Below are 21,730 nucleotides of genomic sequence, written 5' to 3'. Positions count from 1 at the left end.
AGCTGTCCTTTTATATTTTAAAAATTTCAATGCATGCATGCATACAGTAAATATGAGTTGGGATAATGATCAATATAAAATATCAAATGAGTTGCGTTTTACCCAACTTTTAAATGTTTGTAATAAAAACTACTGACACTTTCAATAACCTAAAAGATAGTCCAAATTTTTTATACATTATGTATAGGAAACATGTATATAAAAGCTTATCAACCTGGTCTCTTCTATGATTTTAATAGACTATCTCGGATGAAAACCTATGCAGCTAGCTGTATGACCTTCACAGTCAGCAAGGGAGAAGAAAATACTTTCACAAACTGCACATTGGTACAAAGTTTGATTGCAATACTTAGCCATGGCGTTGGAAGAAGTAGCAGACGATAGTGACCTACGACAAGGAAACCACTTGTTTGTAGCACTGCAAAACTTTTTGAATCACAGTTAATGCATAGACAAACTGTCGAAGGGTTTTTTTCATTAAAAAACCTTTACGTCTTTGCATGAAGTTTTCCTGTTATCGTAAACGTAAACTAGGCACATAAATATTAAACCTCAAACGTTCGTACAATCCGGACAACCAATTACCTACGTTAAAATCAAAAATTGTAATTTTCACAACAGCTCATATTTACGTTGTAAGCCATTTTGGATTTTAACGAGTGCTCGCTGTGCGTTCAGTTGACTGGATCCGTTCGCATACAAATCCGATCGCGATCGCTCGCTCAGCTGAACACGCCTCAGCTGTTTGCACAGGCAGTTGGTTTGATCTGCCATGGCAGATCGGACGGTCTAGTCCACTTCTGGACATCAGCCACACTTTGGCAATAACCGACGAAATTTCCCGATGGGTAAATGCTTAATTATTCGGCAGTAAGAGCTGATCAAATAATATTGTTTAATCAATCAATTTATTATACTTAGGTTTATAGGCAATATATAAAGTGGGAGGATTATTATAGGAACGGGACTCCCGCACGGTTTTGCGGGATATAGAACTTTATTTATTAAGGTTTTTTGATTACTTGGCTATTTCTAATATTTGATTACCATCCCATTAAGTTTGGGAATTCTTTGATTCTAATCTCATCAAGTTGGGAATTCATTGATTTTAATCCCATCAAGTTTGGAATTCATTGATTTGAGTCTTGGGACTATCGTTATTTAATTAACCGGAAATATCTTTATTTCATTTAATCCTGACTTAGTTTTCTTTGGTTTGGGAGACCCACAATTTACGTTATAACATCCCGGGTTAATAAGATAAAACCCGAAGTTGGTTTATTATAATTTATATAAGCGGGATAGTTTAAAAACGCAACATTATATTTATTTAATATTTTTGCTTTGATTCCATTACATGCCACCTTTACCCTCTACCCTTCATTACCTACAAGTCTTCAGCAAACATAAGACCAGATCGCAGACTGTAGGCGGATTGGTACCTTTTATGCAATATTCTGCCAGAAAATGGCAAAGTTACACAGCTGGTTTTTTGTACACAAAATCGAAATCCGAGTCATATGCACATCTATGTAATTTATTGATCTACAGAACAACAGCTTCCTATCTTGAAAACTGTAGAAGTTATCTGTACGAAAGGGGTACCCTATTGGCAGCCGCCCACTCACATGCCCTCCCGCCCGCCTGCCATTTTTACCATCTTTCTTTGAAAAACCCGGTTAAAAATTGTATAAATACAAATCAATCACATGGACAATGCGACACGTGACATCTATCTACCAATGGTAATTATCTCAGCTATAAACAGTCGGATGCATATCTTAAACGTGTCGCCTTCCTCGGTTGCCTTTGGCTTATCACTACTGTAACTGCAATCCAAGTGTGTCTCTATGTCTTCGTACAAGGATATATACTATGCAGGCTGGATTAAGCCGAATAATTTGGAATTTGTCATAAAGTCACCCCACTTCGTTCTGATTTAGGCCACCATGAAACATACGGGATCTGTGCAATACTTATGATTAACACTACAAGTGATAAAAGCTATGAAATAATAATTATGCTGTTTTTATTTAATTTTTAGTTCACAATTAATATTGCCGCCAAGTCATAAGATGCCTATGACAACCACGAAAACACTAGTTATTCTTCTAGAGTAAATATTGCAACTACTATTTTAGGATTTGTATAAGGGATCAACAAAATCCTGGCGTACCAACTCATCAAATAGTTTTCAATCAAGTGACAGACTTTCTAATTCATGAACAAGTACCCCTAAGATTTGTGATTTTAAACCACAACCTCTTGTTAGAAGGTCATCATTTGTGCCTAAACGTGAAAAAGAACCCGAAAAAAGCGAAACGGCTACTTAGTAGTTATATGTGTGTTTAAGAACTACAAAAGATGCGTAGTGATGTACTGAAACCTGTTTTGGCAAGTCCACTTTGAGTGATCGAAAGAAAGAAGGAAAACTTATCTTAAACACAGTTGCTAATGTTTATGGAATTGGCGCAAGGCTTTCTCAAATTCAAATAGAAAATGTAGAGAAATTGAAGAAGTCATATCATATGAAAGTAAAACTATAACAAGTAAGCATAATTATTGTACTACATACAGAGATCTTTTAACAGTAAAAGTCTTTGTCAAATATTTTAAGCATTTTCATATTGAATAGAGATTTTGATTCGAAGAGTGCAGGCTAGATGGAATTCAAATTTAAATCTTGTGACTATGAATTAATTTACAGAAAAGGTACCTTGCATGGAAATGCAGACAGTTTGTCCCGCATGCCAATACTTACTGTAAACGAGCTGACTGCCCAGATGGTAAATCTCGCTCATCATCTCATGAGACTGCAAAAAAAGATAAGAATGATTTCACATCATCGATCTTAGTGACCTCTATTCAAATTTACCTCAAATATGAGCACATCGTATGTCAAAACTCTAACTGGATAGACTGCTGGTGACATGGCGAATTAACAGAAATGCAGAGAAATGACCATATTTTAGGGCCAAAATCCATTACTTTAATATACAGACATATGATACAAAGCAGCTGAAAAAGAGGCCTTTGAAAATAAATCGCCATTTAGAGCTTTGACTACTTGTAAAAAAAAAGGCATTTGTTTGTTTAAGATGATGAAATGCTTAGTACAAATGACACACCCTAAACACTGTTCATCTCAAATCATTTTAAATTTAAAGAAAAGTTTTCCTAGATCTGTATTGTCAAAAGTATTTATAGGTCATTTAGGAAGACATAGAGTTGGTAAATCTGTTAAAGAAAGTTTTTACTGGATTGGAATAGATAATGATGTTAGGTAGGTGGTGTAAATAGGGTGAAATTTGTGCCAGAGGTAAACCTGGTTCTGCGTTCACTAAGTCTACATAACAAGTACATTTTGTTGGTTGACCTTTAATTGATAAAAAAGGAATAGATATTGTAGGCATATGCCCTATGATAGACAATGTGAATAAATATATGTCATAGTTCTTTCAAATTAATTTACAAAATGGGTTGGCTTCGTATGTTGTTCCAAATCACAAAGCTCTCACAGTAGCAGAAACAATTCGTAGAGTTGGCATGCCAAAACAAACACTTACTGATCAAGATAGAGATTTCGAAAGTTAATTCTTAACATGTATTTGCGAAAAATTTGGGATGAAGAAAACTCAGATTGGAAGTTATAGTTGCAAACCTCAATTTTCTAGACTTGTAATCGTTTTAATGCAAATTTACAGAAAATGTTATCAGTTTTAGTCAATGAATCACGAAATGACTAGGACGATCATTTGCCTTATCTCAATACGGCATATAGAGCCACTGCACATGACAGAACTTATTGTTCTCACAACTTATTAATTAAAGACGGGTAGGGAAATGACTTTAAATGCTGGAATTAACACTGGGGTTTAGAGCAGGAACCTTTGAAGTTTTTATCAAAACATTTGATGCATGCACTGCAACAAGTCACACCCACGCATGCATTGTTGGTCCTATCAGTCGGCCAGACCCAGGTCATCGGATCCCCCATCCAATCCCAGCACACCAAAATTACGCCCCGCAAAATAACATAAATATCGCCTATTACGACCAAGGAATTATCAACCACCAAGACCAAGATTTCACGCGCCTAGGTTCAACTCTAATTAATGTCAGCGTTCTAGAACAATACTTTGCTTCATATCCAGATATTCAGAATGCTCAATTTTTATTGAATGGTTTCAAATACGGCTTTTACTTAAATTATAAGACCCAAGAGTCTATTTACAATCCAAAAATATGAAGTCTGCGAGTGAACAGGCTGATCAAGGGCGACCTCGTGTGACGCCACGTCAACAGGACAACCACAGTTCGCCCAGTACTGTTTCAATGTCATCGTATCGCCAGACTAGCGTGGTGCCAACATTCTGTTCCCTGATGAATACAGATATCATTACGATAGCAGTGACGGCCGTTGTAGGGTGTATGGTCGCGTTGGGAAGCGTTACCAGGACGCTTGTGTTGTGCAAAGTCGACAATTTGGTGGAGGTAGCGTTATGGTGTGGGGTGGAATATCAGAACGTGAAGGGACCCATCTACAAATTGGCAATGGAAATATCACCGGCGTACGCTATCAAGATGAAATTATTCAGCGTCATGTGATACCCTTCATATAGAGACATCAAAATCACATCACTCTGCAGCAAGACAACTCAAGGCCACACGTTGCACGTGTAGTCAGGGACTTGTTTGTTTAACAGAATGTCGATGTCTTGCATTGGCCATTATCGCATATTTGCATTATCGCTACCTCTATATTCCGCATGAATCACAAAAGACAGAATTTTACTGCATAAATAAATATGTAAAATGTACAGATATACTACTAGATAGAATTATAAACGGATAGATAATTCGAGTAATAACCCCAAACAGCAGTTAAGTAGTAAGAGAAATTTAAAAAGTATAATATATGACATATATAGAGTCTACTTTTTCATCGCCAATAAACAGAATTTTGTTATACATGTACTAGTATAATGACTTGTATCTCGAAGTAATTTTAATGTTTTTTACTCGTAATAATAAGATCCATGTAACCCGTTGCGATAATTATACCTCGGTACAGTATATCAGTGTCAGTAACTTGTTATACCGGAAGGATTTTTTATTTTCTAAAATGTACTCCATTATACACTTAGTTTATTTGAATGTCGGGTCACTTTCTGTTACAGCAAAACAATTACAGTATTGTTGAGACTATTTCACATATAACAAGAAACGATGATACAGAAAAACTTAAATTTATAAGGGGGTCATTATTCTACAGGGGTCACTTAACTTCAGGTAGAATGTGCTCATTTTTTTTGAAAATGACACTTATTCTTCAGGCAAAAGGGTCATTTTTCTACGAAGAGAATGACCCCGGTCATTATTTTACGGGGGTCATTATTCTTCAATACACCGGTGAGACTTAACAAACCATTAATTGTTAAGCGGAATGCTAAAGTACCCCTATCTACAACAATGTTCACCCATATTTTACCGTGATGGTGTACATTTGTCGGATATTGCTTAGATTACATTTTCGAAAACTATATTGGCTAGCCTCCTGGACATGTTACATAATGATATCGAAGTAAATGCTAAATCCCACGCCGAGTAATTAAGGTCTTCCGTTTCCAACAGAAGACCTTATTGTTTTCGATCTGTCTATAATTTTTTTTATTTCAAATTTTGTGTACGCGATTTCTTGAAAACTACTCAACCGATCTCGACAATTTTTTCACACATTATTGGACATTATCTGAATTTTATATGTTTTTTAAATTTTTGTTGTCGTCACTTCTGGTCCGGATTTACGGTAGATTTTGTAATTTTTACGTTCAATTTTGTGCAGAGCTGATCTCAGAAACTATTAGAGGTATGACTGAAATTTTCAGGATAGATAGACCATGGTTTGAAGTTGTGCACTATATAGTTGTTTTGCACCAGTGGCGCTATTCCTTGGAGCTCGCTTAGGCACGAAAATGGAGTACAGATTTTGAATCAAAATTTTCATACGTTTTGATCAGTATCTTTTTATCGGTTGATTAGAACAAAAGTAGTAGAGAATCAAACGTTCTATCCAACAAAATTAAGAAAAGGGGGCTCGAAAAGTCTATTACGAATAACTTCAAAACGATAAATATTTTGTTATGCATTAAAGAATCAAAGTTGTTGATCGCTACAATTTATTATCTTAACGTTTCGGAGGGGGGGGGGGGTGTTAATTTTGAAATTGCATCGATATTTCATGGTATCATTCAAATTAATAAAAAAAAATCGGACGAAAGACCTACTCATTACTCGTAACGAGGTCGTATCTAGTTCCACAGACTTTTTGTCACGCCATTTGTGTCAATTTTTTACCGCTTGTGGCGGATGTCTTCATGACGTTGTTTTATATCATCGATTGAGGACGTATGGCCTAATTTTGCTTAAGCCTGCCCCGGATTCTGTTTACTTCCAGGTCCGTGGCCAATAATCTGGCTTACTTTAATTGACACTTTGTTTGATTCAGACATTGATTGACAGTGAGTCATTGAATACACTGAGTAATTGAATAATTCTATTGATTCATTGCAATCGGTTGATCGCATAATTGAATACATTGAGTAATCAATTACATTGATTGTCATATTGAAATATTCACTAAAGGAAAACATTGATTATACTTTATTGATTTGCAAATCAGGGTTTGCAAAAAAGCGGGAAATACTCATATTTTCCAGGACGGTGGGAAATACTGGTAATTCCCGGGAATTACTGGTAATCCCCGGGAATTACTGGTATTTCCCGGGAAATACTGGGAAGTAAAGTACAACTACATATTAAAGTACTTCATACTCAGTCTAAATCAAATCTGTAGGGATGTAGACAATAGTACACCTTGTCATTTTATAATTGTCTTTAATTTTATCAAGTTTTGACTTGCCAGTAATGCATTGGTTATCTTCCTATGAATACTCTAAACATGGTTAATTCATACACCATTGTTATTTATTTTTAAGACCTAAGTCAAGTACTTGATAGGTGCATCTATACAGTTATCATAAACATGATATCAAAAGTTCTGTTTTCTATTTATTTGATGTATGTGAAATGGGCCAAAAACATAATGAAAATTAAAGTGTGACTGTGTCACTACCTCAGTATGCAACACACCCAAGAAGACGCCAATTAGCCCCACTCATAGTATATATCTCCTCAAAACAGGAGCACAAAACTGTCAAGAGTCAATTATTTATTAAAACAACATGTGTGATTATTTAATTGTTACTTGTAACACCTACAGTAATTATAACAGTTTATTTTGTGCTTTGAATTATAAATCTGTAAAACACAATATTTGGGGTTCAAAAAGCCATAGAAGTCTTTGGGAATAGATGATCTGGTGAATTTTAAGATTCATAAACTGACAGTGAAATGGCAAAGTATGCTAAATTGTGTTTTGATGCTTATTGTTAATATCTTATATCCTAAACATACATTTTACATTGAACAAATTAAGATTAAAAATTTGTATTTCCCAGTATTCCCAGGTAGTGAAAATCAGTAGTATTTACCGGGACGGGAAATACCGGAATTTGCCACCGGTAATTCCCAGCACTGGTATTTTCCGGCCAACCCTGTTGATTGATTTGATTGAAAAACTGTTTGAATTATTTATTGATTCTTTGGTTCATTTAAGACCTAACATCATAACTACCCAAAAGTCGATGTTGATCAGTTAACTAACTCTATTGCTATATTTGTACACAATCGAATAGTTTATGAATGTACTGATAGATTAAAATAAAGCCATGACAGAGACTTACAATACGGTGCTGTTGATCTATTCTATTGAAATTGTCATATTGGCACCTCCATAGTGTTTGAACACATGACTCAGATACCATACATTTTAGAATTTAGGAAGAGGGCTTTGTGGACATTATAACCATGCATTAAGATGTCTTTAAATATAAAAGAAATGTTTTTTTTTTTTTAAATTAATAATCGAGGACCAAATAGTTTCATTCACTACTGCATGGACATCATCATAACAATGCATTTATTCTCAAATGTATAAGGGAGCGGAGAAGAAGATTTATACAAAGATTTAATGCATTCCCACAGTATAGCCATATACAGTGTAAGCTCTACCCTAGGTACCATGGATTTCACAATTTAGGACGAGGGCCTCCTGGCTATCATAACCATGCATTAAGGTTTTTCCACTTTAAATTAAAGAAGAAAGGATTTCCTAAGACATAAAAAAATTCACCATAAGAAGCCCCCGCCCCCGGGATTTGTGGACATCATAACAAAAAATCAGATTTTTTATGTTTCAATGCATTTTCTCTAGCGTATAAAGGCCGGTATCTTCGGACAGACTGGTGCTCTTCGGAAAATTGATTGGTTTTGAGTTTGAGCACCTCGACACAATTGTGTGAGTGAATGTGTGTCGACTGTGAAAACAACAATACTTACGAAAAGTCCAGTTTCGAATGATGTTATCAGTAAACAAAAGGCATATTGGCCTGAACGGTCACTTGAGTAGCATGGTACCCATACAAACTTGTCGAGGAGTCTCATATATGCATTTAATTAGGTTTCATTCTGGAGTAGAAAAATTTGTAATGACGACCACCTCCCTGCCTGCATCTTTCAAAAAGAACTGTGAAACCTATAACTTTGGTGAAAAACTTAAAGATCTGGTCTACAAAATCATGAATTCAGTTTTCCTTTCATGTGTGTGGGAGTAAAGAAGATAATTTTTTAGCATTATATGTATTAACACCTATACATCCATTTTGGCCCTGCCCTAGAGTCAAAACCCATACTCCAGTGGACATGAAAATTATTTCAGTAGAGGACTTACTGTTTAACATAATTGTAAGTCAGATGTGTGAGAATAAAGAAGAAATTTTTAAACATTATATGCATTAACACTATATTGCCCCTCTAATGTCCTGAACCCCTGACCCAGGGGCCATGAATTTTACAATTTAGGTAGAGGAGTTAGTGGACATCATAACCATGTATTGAGTTTTTTGCCCACATGTGTGGAAGTAGAGAAGAAGTTTTTTTTAAGATTAAAAAACATTTTTATTATATGGCCATATTGGGCCCACCCTAGAGCCTGAACCCCTAATAATTTTGGTAGAGCCCTTCATGGACATTATAACCAGACATGTAGTTTATTTAACAAATATATATAGGAGTAGAGAAGATTTTCTAAGATTTAATACATTTTTGCTATATGGCCATATTGGCTCCACCCTAGAGCCTGAAACCCTGGCCCAGGGGTCATGAATTTCACAATTTTATTAGAGGGCTTCATGGACATCATAACTATGCAACCATTTTTTTGGAAAATCCTTTGCCTTTTTTCTTTGCATATATGGCTATATTGGCTCCACCCTAGAGCTTGAACCCCTAGCCCAGGGGGTCATGAATTTCACAATTTAGGTAGAGGGCCTCAAGGACATTATAACCAGGCATTTAGTTTTTAACAAATATATATGGGAGTAGAGAAGAAGATTTTCTAAGATTTAATACATTTTTACTATATGGCCATATTGGCTCCACCCTAGAGCCTGAACCCCTGGCCCAGGGGTCATGAATTTCACAATTTTATTAGAGGGCTTCATGGACATCATAACTATGCAACCAGTTTTTTGAAAATCCTTGACTTTTTTTTGCATATTTGGCCCCACATGTGGCGCCCCAGGGGTTGTGGAGCCATGAATTTCATAAGTTAGATTCCTCTTACCATAGAGATGCCTCAAATTAAAAATGGTAACAATCAGCCTTGTAGTTTTTAAGACGTAGTTAAAAATATAAAATTGTTAACGCACGATGACAGACAAAAACAGATAGCAATAGGTCAACTGAGTTTACTCAGGTGACCTAACAAAATTAATAAAGACCAAGACGTAACAGAGGTCGGTGAATTCGGACAATCGGTCGTTTAGTTGATAGTTAGTGACAGAAAATTTATATAAAGCATGCTTCTTATTTTCAAAAGCTATGCACAGAATATAGATATTATGGTATTGCATTGTAATTTAATAGTTTTAAAAATAATGGAATAAGAAAAACATTTTGGATTTCTGTAAATAAAATAAATAAATTGCATTCATAAATCAAACTGTCCTTGTTCCTTATTTCCAATTTTCGTTTACTTGAGTAATGAAGAGGAAAAAAAATGCCAATACTAAATGAGCACAACAGAATGTTGGAATAATCAAATAATATTTAATATAACAAAAATAATAAATATTAGTAATGCCGTATTTCCGAAACTTTGTATACTTAAAAACATTTGCTTGTGCAATACTTCCATAATGCTTGTTACTCTTGCCCTTCCACATTAGCATAGAGGGAGGGGGCATGGAATCCGCACGGGTATTAACACAGGCCATGATATGTGATATTTGACCTGTCATTGCCAGTGCGGCCAACAACAGATTTGCTGATACGTCTGACAATGACAATGACAGGCGTGCGCTCAAACTGCTGACCCGTTTCATCGCAGTTCCATATTTTTTCAGGTTTTTTTGGAAATCAAAATATACAATTATTCTAGATATTCTCGACTACACAACTATTTAGCATTCTTGCATGTACTGTGTCGAGCTGTTCTTTCTGGCTTTCTTAGCGCAACTTTTAGACCTTTCCACCAGTGTGTTCTGGATTTCGGACCTTTCCACCAGTGTTCAGTTGGTGTGAAGCTTCTGAAACCCGTATTTTTTTTTCCTTTTACAAAGAACCCTTAGGCTAGCTCAATCACGAAGTTGTTTTCTCGATAAACCGAAGGACTTCTCGGCACTTTCAGTTACACTGTTTATAATTCTTTTTCGATTTTATTTGAAAGCACATGCTTTCCCCCCTAAGCATGGCATCGAGAGACACTTGTTTTGTCACTCTTGTCATACAAGGTTAATTTGTGGACATTGACTTTTTCTGCAGCTTTTCTGAGAGACAAAGCCCCAGACTGAACAGCTTTTACTGCCTGCTCCATTACTGAAGGGTAATATTTTTTGATAGTTCCTCCTAATTTTTGCCCTTTAAAATTTTTTATGATAAAAACCCCAATAATAATCAATAGCCTCGGAGACATTAAAAAATCAACATAGATGTATTATAAACAGGCATTCTGAGAGTATTGCATAAGCAATACACGTTCCCTACCGGTTTGTAGAAATTTGTGGAAACAATGCACTGTTATGCAGAATATCATTCTTACCGTCTTCTGTACCCCGACTCAACAGACCAACCCGATAACGAACCCGATTGTAATTAATGTACAAAAAAGCCTTTCGATTAAATTAACAACACAATGCTTGAAACTATTTTAGAGTACTTATTTGTTGTTAGAAACAAGAAAAAGGAATGGTCCAAGTAATGCACAATATTATTACTGACTACATACTTTCCTCGTTTAATCATTACACACCGAACCCGATACCAAACCCGAACATTAAAAAATTGGAATTTAAAAAATCAATTTTCTCGAAAATATGTCAACCAGACGCTACAAAAATGTAAACTTGATCTGTAGTTTGACATTTTGAAGCTGTTCAGCAAATTTCATGTTAATCCTCAAACGCATCAAGAAAAAAAAGCGCGGAAAACTGAAGTTGGACAGACAGACGGACAGACAGACAGACAGACGGACTGACAGACGCAGAGGAAAGCTATAGTCTCCTCCGGTGAAACCGGCAGGGGACTAATAAAAACCAAACACCCGTAACTTAATTATTACTTATCTTGTAAAGGAAATCTAACTTAATAATTATATATATATGGTAAAATATATTTTCAAATCGTTTTTGAAAATGTTTTACTGTTAATAGACTTAATAACTACTGTATTAAAGGTATATGTGGGGTATTTGGAGTAAACTTTTTGAGATGAGTTTTAGTAAAAATATACACCATGCTTCTTATAATTAGAAAATTCGTCCCATATACTTGCAATGTAGCAGCCGTAAATCGGATCAGCTTTTCGTCAATTTTAAGCTGTAAAAAATAATCTGCAGGGGAACACATTTTTATACATTACAAACCTTTTTTAACTTGCGTATGTAGTTTAGTCCACAAAATATTAATTTAATTAGTCGTACCAAGGCATTTTGTTAAAATTAATACACGTTTGAATTTGCCTGCCATTTTGTCGCAAATCGCACTCGGAATCTCTCGGATTTTATGAATAACATGTCAGTGATTTCGTCGCATAACACGTAATGTGGAAATGAGGGATGCAATGTGATCCCAACAATATAAGCAGTATTGAATCTTAGCAAGTTCCTTGAAAATCTTAGAACATCTTTTATCTACTACCATATATATTTGAAAAAAATAAATGTTTAGTTTTTAGACATAATTGGCCGGTAATCCCGAATGTGTCTGGCCTCCGAACTCCGATTGACAATTACAATTGACTACATATAAGAATCTAAACAATGAGTAAACGTGACAAATGATGATATCATTTTATTTCATTTCATTTATTCTCATAATGTAAAACAACATAGAGAAAATATACAATCCATACAATATTATGCAAAAAGCAAGAATGTACACTATACACATCGACCTGGAGGGTTGACTATCTTATTTATAATAATGATTAATTTACATAGGTTATAAATAACAGCTAATTTTTTTACATGAAAGTAATTCAAAAAATTTGAAAGCATTTGGTTGTCTCAAATACACTAATAGTAAATAGGCTTTTCTTTATTCTTTCAAATCTTGTCATATTTTAATATAGTGATATTCATCGCCAGTAAATTACAAAATCGTTGATTTCTAAGTCATGTATATTGTTCCATTTGCCTGTCTCAATTGGCAGTTTATAATTGCTTGTTCTAAATCTACGTAATGTACACTGTAGCAATGTTATTCATATAAACACCATTTATGTAATTTCTAGGTACAAAAATATTATTGTTTAACCAATTATAAATCAATCATTTTCTAGATACGTTACAATCAGAGACCCAATCTGCTTAACAACATTTAAAATCCATTTTTCATTTTCTACGTAGACATATGCTGCAGACAAAGCTTAGACCACATTAATGTAAAATATTCTGTATACATTCAACACATTTGAAATTATAATTGTTTGTTGTGTTAGGCTATGTAAAAGTACATGTAAAAAAATGTACTATATATATATATATATATATATATATATATATATATATATATATATATATATATATATATATGACAATTTTCATTCTTTACATGTACCTTTCAACAATTTTATGCAAAAACTCAACATTATATTTTATACTTTCACAATGGATATCTAGCAAGTTCACCATAAATTATAAAATTTGGTGTGGATGTCTTAAGACTAAGTCCAAATTTACAAAATTTAAAATGCAGTTTTTCAATGATACATAAGTTTTAAAAACCCCACAATTCAGAACCATGCAATGAAATTGAACCAATCATTTTATCGAACATATCAAGTTGACAATCAATCAATAGGTTTTGTTCTCTTTACTTTTTATTTATTACTCTGGTAGCTCTCGTCGCTCTTTATTTTCTAGTACTGTAGAAAGAGCCTGTTCTTCAAAATGTAACTCCTAAATATTTAAATTTTTGACAATTTCTATTTCGTTACCATTGTATAGAAATGATACATTTGAAGTTTTTCTACCTTCAAGTTTTCTCAACATTAACTTGTATTTCCCTTTTTCAGAGTACATTTAAACACAATGAAGCTGATTTTGTAGATCATCTTCAGTTTCGGACATCAGCACAGTGTCGTCCGCGTACAACATAATCGTGATTCTTAGATAACAATTTAAATTTTGTTCAATTTCTTCAGACAGGCTTTTCTGTCCTGTGACATTTTCACCATTATAGATATTAAAAACAACCCTTAATAACTTCTCCTTAATATGATAAGTTTTTTCTCATAATCCTACTCTCCACACTTTGTCGAATGTAGCTTTAAAATCAATAAAGGCACTCAAATGGATTGAGTGAAAAAAATTCACAGGTATTATGTTATTATATAAACTCGGTGACTTTTTGATGGCCAGGAGATGAAATACATGTAATTGCGCAATGTTCTTTAAAGAGATAAGCAGTTCTTGGCAGTTACTTCAGATTTGTTATAAAAAGTTTAGAGTCTGCAAGGTACTAATCGCTAATTCACTTTTTAAACATAAAAGTCTTAGAATATATGACAAAATAAATGTCGTATTTGGAAACTAAAGTCCGAAACAATTTTTATTATAGAACAGTCAATTTTGCACTGTGATACTATATACAGTATCTTAAGGTTAACTCATTGATCTCTATTTTTCACAAATAAATGAATATAACTCATCACATGGAAAGTCATGCCAGTTGCTTACTGGATGCAAGATTCCACAGTTTTCAGATATTCCACCATCTGGCTGCCCAGGATTCCACGCTTTGAAGTTAGGCGTATTACGTGAATGCTCCCAGTACCACCCTCCTTCTGACTCCTTATCTGTAACTCCTATCCAATAGTTCTGTTTTGTAACTATGGAAATCAAAGAACTGGATTAGAATTTAGAATCTGTTAAATATAAGCTGAAGATTTAAATGTATGTTAATTCGTCTTGTGGTAAATATTTTTCTTTTTTTAAAAACTTTTCTTGTCATTATTTGAGTAAAATATATACTAAAATCTCACTTGAGTTTTGGCAAGGAGATATAAAAAAGAACACTTTTTAAAAATTATTAAACTTATGTTTAAATTCCATTTATGTTCAAAATTTTCCTTTATTTAATAGGCCTTTTGATACGTCATTTTAAAAGATATTCGTAAAGTCAATTGTTGCGTCATAGATGTAATCCTACAAAATTCATTAAAGTGGCTGGTTAGTCATCAGATCTATCTCAATTGTTTAAATATTGCACTTAGTTTTTAACTATAATAATGAAAAAAATGTTCCTTGATTTAAAACTTTAAAATTGAATACATTGTATTTTCCTATATTTTCCTACATCTTTATGCAGAACCCCATATTGTGATCAACATACTGTCATCCATCCCTCTAAAATGGATAATATCTAGACAGGTGAAACAATTCTTTACTTTATTTTGACTAATTATGAAAGTTCACAAATATATTCACTGGTTTTGAAACTAAGTTTTTGCAACAAAAGGAAATAAAGATGCGAGAAAGAGATATTCACATTACATTTGGAAAGAATCCAGTCCTGCTCCGCTTGGCTTTCTATCTCAACGAGGTAAGCATTCATCGCATTGCATGTATTCTGTATAATTGCAAATAAATGAAAAATAAATATGACAATATATTGAACGAGGTATCGTGGACCTTACAGAAGGACTAAACAATGAATAACTATGTGTTCAATAGATACATGAGTCGATTAAATTAATTAAAGGTATTCTGCGAAGGAAGAACTTCTTTAGAAGGTTAATTACATGAAAAATTAAAATTTATTTGATAGGTGTATTCAGCTCAACAATTGAATTAGAAATGATTAGCATTTTTCCCCCCTCTTTTAGCTGTTAAATATTATAATACAGTGTTTAAATGATCAACCAAGGATTTCACTTGTAATCTTGCTAAACCATTTCCGTTTTAAAATAGGCTTACATCGAAAAAATTAATGTACAAATACGTCCAAAGTTAGGGTGTCCATTTAAATTTAATTTAAACAAAACAAAAAAAGGCTACTTTTTCTTTTACTGATTTCAAATATATAATAATATTTAGAATTAAAAGTTTAAAAAAGAATACCCTGGCATCCCTCCATTTTTGACTGTTTCCTACGACGCAGTAACAATGCCCCGCATAATGCTCCCAGGATCCTGGACAAGCTAATCAGTAAATTAACACAAAAATGTTATTTAATAAATGTTAGAATGGTTAGTAAAATACAGTTGTCAATTTGAAACTTTTCTTATAATAATGAGAATGCACTATGCTTTAAGGTTTTACTTTTCCTATAGCGATATGTTATTGAAAAAAGTATACAGTTATGTAGGTTAGTGTACAGAGTGTGTATTCGTCAAAAGAGAAAAGTTTTTAAAAAAATGTTAAATAGTATGATTAAAATTGACTACCAGTCCGTTAAATTGAAGGGTACCTTTGATTTGTTTTCGATATTGTTATATTGAATAATGATTAAATATTCTATAAATTTCTATGAAAAATAACATATGACTGAGTAAAATATAATTTTAGATAATGAAGTATTTTAAAACGTTTAAGAGTATAAAACTGCTACCACGTGTTTTAGGAAAAGTAATTTAACTTGAGCATTTTGTATATTTATTTAAATCTAATTTCGTTAAGTTGAAATAAGTAAAGGTTTGTGAGTTAATAACGCATTTTAAATACCGCATGGTTTCTTTAGCTGCCCAGTATTTTTTTTATCATTCAGAAAAAATAAAGATCACAAAAAGTAATTTTAAAAAGTCACAAAAAGTAATGCCTAATGTAGTCTTTACCCCCCCCCCCCCCAAAAAAAAAAAAATTCCTCTAAAAACAAAGTAATAAACGATGTAAAATCTTTTCTCGACAAAACTTGCTTTTGGTAAAATGCCTGCGACGCTAGCGAGAAGGAGACTTCAGAACACATGTAGTTCACATTAGAAATGTACAACCCAAAACATGTTTGAGTTTGTTATTGTTTATATTTACTTAAAGTGGTTTTCTTCATGTAAAACCCACATGTACGTACAGAAACAGATAAGGAACTAACATACATACCCATCCATTGTGGAGAGAGATTGTCGTACAGGCGCCATCCTGCTTCAGTGATTGTCATATCAGAGGGATCACATGAACAATAGTGACGGCACATCCCTGTTATAGAGTTAAAACTGAAACATTCGGATCCATTTCTGGATAGTATGGTACAACTCAAGAGAGACTTCGAGTAAACGTTGCCAATAGGCGGATGTACAGATACTTTGTTGTCTCACTCTTCATTTGCTTTAAAATCTCGGGTCAATATGGCATCTGACAATGGCAGGTATGCGAAATGCAACTGAAGACCATTAATTTTAAGCGCCATGAATGGTTAAGTATAATTGGTTACACAATTTCCAACGTTCACTACATCGGCTGTTTTCGCTACTCTTTGCAACGATTTTGTTCACAGCTTATATGCAGCACAGTGATACATTTAATTCTATATGCTTCACATCTTACTAAATAAAATACGCAGTTGTTTTTTTTTCTCTCTGATTGGGCATACAAAATTCATGAATTTCATTGGTGGATGCTACATATAGGTGTAATGCATGCCCTGCACTGCATTTTCCTTGCTTTGAAATGTTCGCAGGAAATGTTTGAAGCTAAGTAATAAATTATTTAACTAATTGATGTTACATTTTCATAACTGACATAAGGGATACATCACTTTTTTCTTTCAACCCCCCCCCCCAAACAAATGGATGCCACGACCTGTGCTTTAATGAGAATTGTGAGCTCTGCATCTCCCCTATAAATCGACAACTGACACTCAAGTTTTGTTTGAATACAGTATAGTATTAGAATTAGTAAAGTATTAGTATATATAGCTTTTTATTATTATTTAGACCAAACTCTAAACAACAAGAAGTTATCATAGAACTCAATTAAAGGTATCCAATCCATATTAGGACCTAGTTTTTCCAACCTTGAATATCCATCATGTATTAAATATTCTGATATGTATTAAAAGCATTTTGGAGTAGAAAAAGATTAACCGAGAGAAATTTTAAACAAGTATTTCTTTTAAAGGAATGATCGGCAATAATGATATTGATAGTTAGAAGCAATCAACATGATCAGTTTTATGTAAAATAATTAAAAACGTACTGTATTTTAAAAATATAGAAAATTTTGAATTTGTACACCATAATTTCATTTTTATAAACCGTCAACAAATTTAATATTTTTTGTATGTAACTAGGGTGCAATTGATGTAAGATTTTCAAAGATTAGTGCGAATGTTTCTCGACTTGTTGCAATACTGCGGTTGTCAGAGGCAAAATCCCATCGTGAGCCCTGGACCGGTAAATGTCCGAGTAAAAATAAACTGGCGACTTTGAGAGAATAATGACGTATATCTCCGCTATTTTAAAACCCATCAACTTGAAATTCGGCATGAGTGTATCCCAGACATTACTTTTCTGAAAAATACATGCATATTGCGAGTGTTTTAAACATTAATTGATTTATTAGGCTTTTGAAGCGAGCTGGTAGTTTTTTATTTGGGTCAAAGTTCGACTCCTTTCTTTATTTATGGTTACATTGATATTAATGTTAAAATGGGCTTGGCCCCTGTGCATTTGTGTACGCTTTTAAACAATGGTTATGCTAATTATATATGTGTATAATAATAGACATTTGCAGTACTTTTCATGGTCATTTGAGCCATATTTCAAAGACAAATGATGTACACTTTTTTTTAACAAAACACGCGATATAAAATGGGTATCACGTTGATAGCAGATGGATTGTGCTGGTTTAAATAGGCGAAAGTCTATACCTTTTAAGGATGTTGGCCCCTGAAAAACTAGTAATGTCAATCATCCAAATACCACATGGATGTAAAGACGAGGACCTAATATATGATTTATTTTACTTGTGACCCATGTCACAAGCCATTTGATTTTTAGAAATACAGGGCCCAAAAAAAGAAATTACAATTTTTCTGAAAATATTGTAAAAATTTGGCATGGACATTAATTTGACGAAATCAAACATATATTTATAGTTTGAATGATTACATTGTATTTAGGTTTGATTTCAACAGAATGGAATTGAATACATGTAGTGACTATAAAAGTAATCTGTCAAAATTTAAATAACCTTGCTTTATTGGTGGCTTCAAATGCCAGTTCTAAATGAACACAACAGCAGATGTTAAGATTGTTACAGAATAATGGAATAATCAAATTATATTTATTATAACAGAAATAAAAAATATCAGTAATGCCCTATTTCCGAAACTTTGTATACTTATAGACATTTGCTTATGCAATACTCTCAGGATGCTTGTTAATTCTTGCCCTTCACCATTAGCATAGGGGGAGGGGCCATGGAATCCCCATGGGTATTAACGCAGGCCATGATTGTGATATTTGACCTGCCATTGCCAGTGCTGCCAACAACAGATTTGCTGCTACGTCTGGCAATGACAACTGCTTACCCGTTTCATCGCAGTTCCATATTTTTTCAGGTTTCTCTTGGAAATCAAGATTTTAAATTATTCCAGATAGGTCTTCAAAGTACTTCTCGACTACACAACAACTTAGCATTCTTGCATGTACTGTGCCTTGCCACTAGTGTGTTCGGGCTTTCGGACCTTGCCACCAGTGTTCAGTTGGTGTGAAGCTTTTGAAACCCGTATTTTTGTTCCTTTTACAGAGAACCTAGCTCAATGAAGAAGTTGTTTTCTCGATTAACCGAAGGACTTCTCGGCACTTTCAGTTACACTGTTTATAATTCTTTTTCAATTTCATTTGAAAGCACAGGCTTTCCCCCAGGCTTGGCATCGAGAGACACTCGTTTTGTCACTCTGTCATACAAGGTTGATTTGTGGACATTGAATTTTTCTGCAGCTTTTCTGAGAGACGAGCTCCAGAACTTTTACTGCCTGCTCTATTACTAAAGGGTAATGTTTTTGGTAGTTCCTCCTAATTTTTGCCTATTAAAATTTTTTATGATAAAAACCCCAATAATAATCAATAGCCTCGGAGACATTTAAAAAAAATCAACATAGATGCATAATAAAAAAAAACCCCAAACAAACGTAACTTAATTATTACTTAGTTTGAAAAGGAAATCTAACTTAAATAATTATATATCTGGTAAAATAGTTTTGCAAATCGATTTTGAACATGTTTTACTGTTAATAGACTTACTAACTACTGTATTAAAAAAAAACAACAATTACAAATGAAAGTTAATTTTTTTTTAATTCTCATTATTACACTGACATGTACATGTAGCTCTGACAACTTGTCAAAAGAAATGAATATATTAAAACATATAAAAGGGCTCGATGGTCATGGCCATTCTTAGATTGGACTGTATTGATCTCCTTTGGAAGAAGAGCTTTATATAAAAATATAGGAAAATATGAAAATTTTAAAGATAATATTAATTTTTTCTTTACTTAAAACTACTTTATACAATAAAGCTAAACAAATCATATCTTAAAAATTTGCTGACCATCAAGCCTCCATAAAAATACATTGGAAATTTCATGAAACCAAGATAAGAAGCCAAGGATTTTTAACAAAAGTAAGATAATACTAATTGCATTATATATATGAACCATGCACTTTTTCTTCCAAGTTTCTGCACTTATGATAAAATAACACAATGCTAATATGAGTGTTAACCCCGTAAAACATTAGACTTTGCTGATCCCCGATCAAATGATGGCAGTACAGGAAACACGAAAATGAAAGTGGAAGAAGGTTAAGTAGCAGCTATGCAGCTTAGACCAATCTTAATAGAGGATTTTATACAATTGTGTTTGCAATGATAACAATGAGGCAGTGGATTTTGTAAAAATAAATTTAGAAAAAAAAGACATAATAAATATAGGATAAAAGACTACGAAAAAATCAGCATTTGTTGGGATAAAAACTAAAAACAAAATTACAACCAATGTTTCGTTTTAAAACTACTCGCATTTAACGTAGTTTGCTTTGAGGTCTAGTTAATGATTCCAGGGTGTCTTTCTAGTGCTAGAACTATCATGACATCATAATTAATGTGAAAAATCTTTTTTTTCGTACTTTACGGCTCTAAAGTATTTATGTAGAAAATAAAACAATTTCTTGATATTCTAAGAGAAAAGTAATCCCAATACCTATATTCAATTTAAGAGGAGGTCAAGAGCTTGTTTAATTTCGTTTTTGGGGAGATTGCAGGCATTCTAGATATATTTTATAAGTCAAAAATTGACAAAACTCCGAAATTTGTACCATAATTCCTTCATATTTCATTGAAAATGACAGTGATGAAAAGAATATTTTTTATTGTGTGTACCAAACACTTAGCGGTAAACCCTATCAAACAAAGCTCTTGTTATGAAGCATCAATGGAGGAATTTATATCTTAAATTTTATAAACCTGTAGGCACCTTTTTATTTACTAGATCTTGACCTTAAGTAAAACTACTCGTTTTTTAAAGTTCTTATTTTCATGATATAAGTATTATTCGAATAATCTTCGTATGACTATCATCATAGCGAAGTTTGAGCATCATATAAAGATGTTTGCAGCGCGCATAAATGATTTTGGATATGCTTTAATGATTATAGATGAGCATGTTATAAGGAGAAATCAACCAGAGTGTTGAATACAGACAAAGGCACGAAATCACATTATTATTATTAAATGATTATGAAGGAGAACATTTCATAATGAAAACAGCATAAAATTTAAATGTGAATGAACATCCAACATAGTACGTCACATGATGACAAAAGCACACCGCAACACGGCAAAAGCACATCAGATAAATACATAAAACATTTCATATCGAGAAAACAACACTATTAATTCTTGATAAAAATACAACAAACATCGCATAAAGACTAAAACACCACACATTAACCAAGGTAGCTGCAATTATGTAGCTTTTCCCGATTTTAAAATTTTTTAAAGTTTAATTTAAAGTTTTCTGGAGAGGGCTATAATTCCATTTGATCCCCGTAATGGTGCGAAATCAATTTTTTAATGCAGCCTGACTTCGGTTTGAAATGATCGTTTTTG

At 33.4% G+C, this 21,730-nt stretch overlaps 1 pseudogene; it reads right to left on the bottom strand.

Annotated features, from left to right (window-relative positions):
• Window positions 1-14,166: 14,166 nt before the first annotated feature.
• LOC128184173 (perlucin-like protein) lies at window positions 14,167-17,144 on the bottom strand (annotated as a pseudogene).
• Between the last annotated feature and the right edge of the window lie 4,586 nt (window positions 17,145-21,730).

This window comes from Crassostrea angulata, chromosome 5 (assembly GCF_025612915.1).
Source record: "Crassostrea angulata isolate pt1a10 chromosome 5, ASM2561291v2, whole genome shotgun sequence".
In the NCBI taxonomy this organism is placed as follows: domain Eukaryota; kingdom Metazoa; phylum Mollusca; class Bivalvia; order Ostreida; family Ostreidae; genus Magallana; species Magallana angulata.
This window is presented reverse-complemented; position numbering and strand designations above follow the sequence as displayed.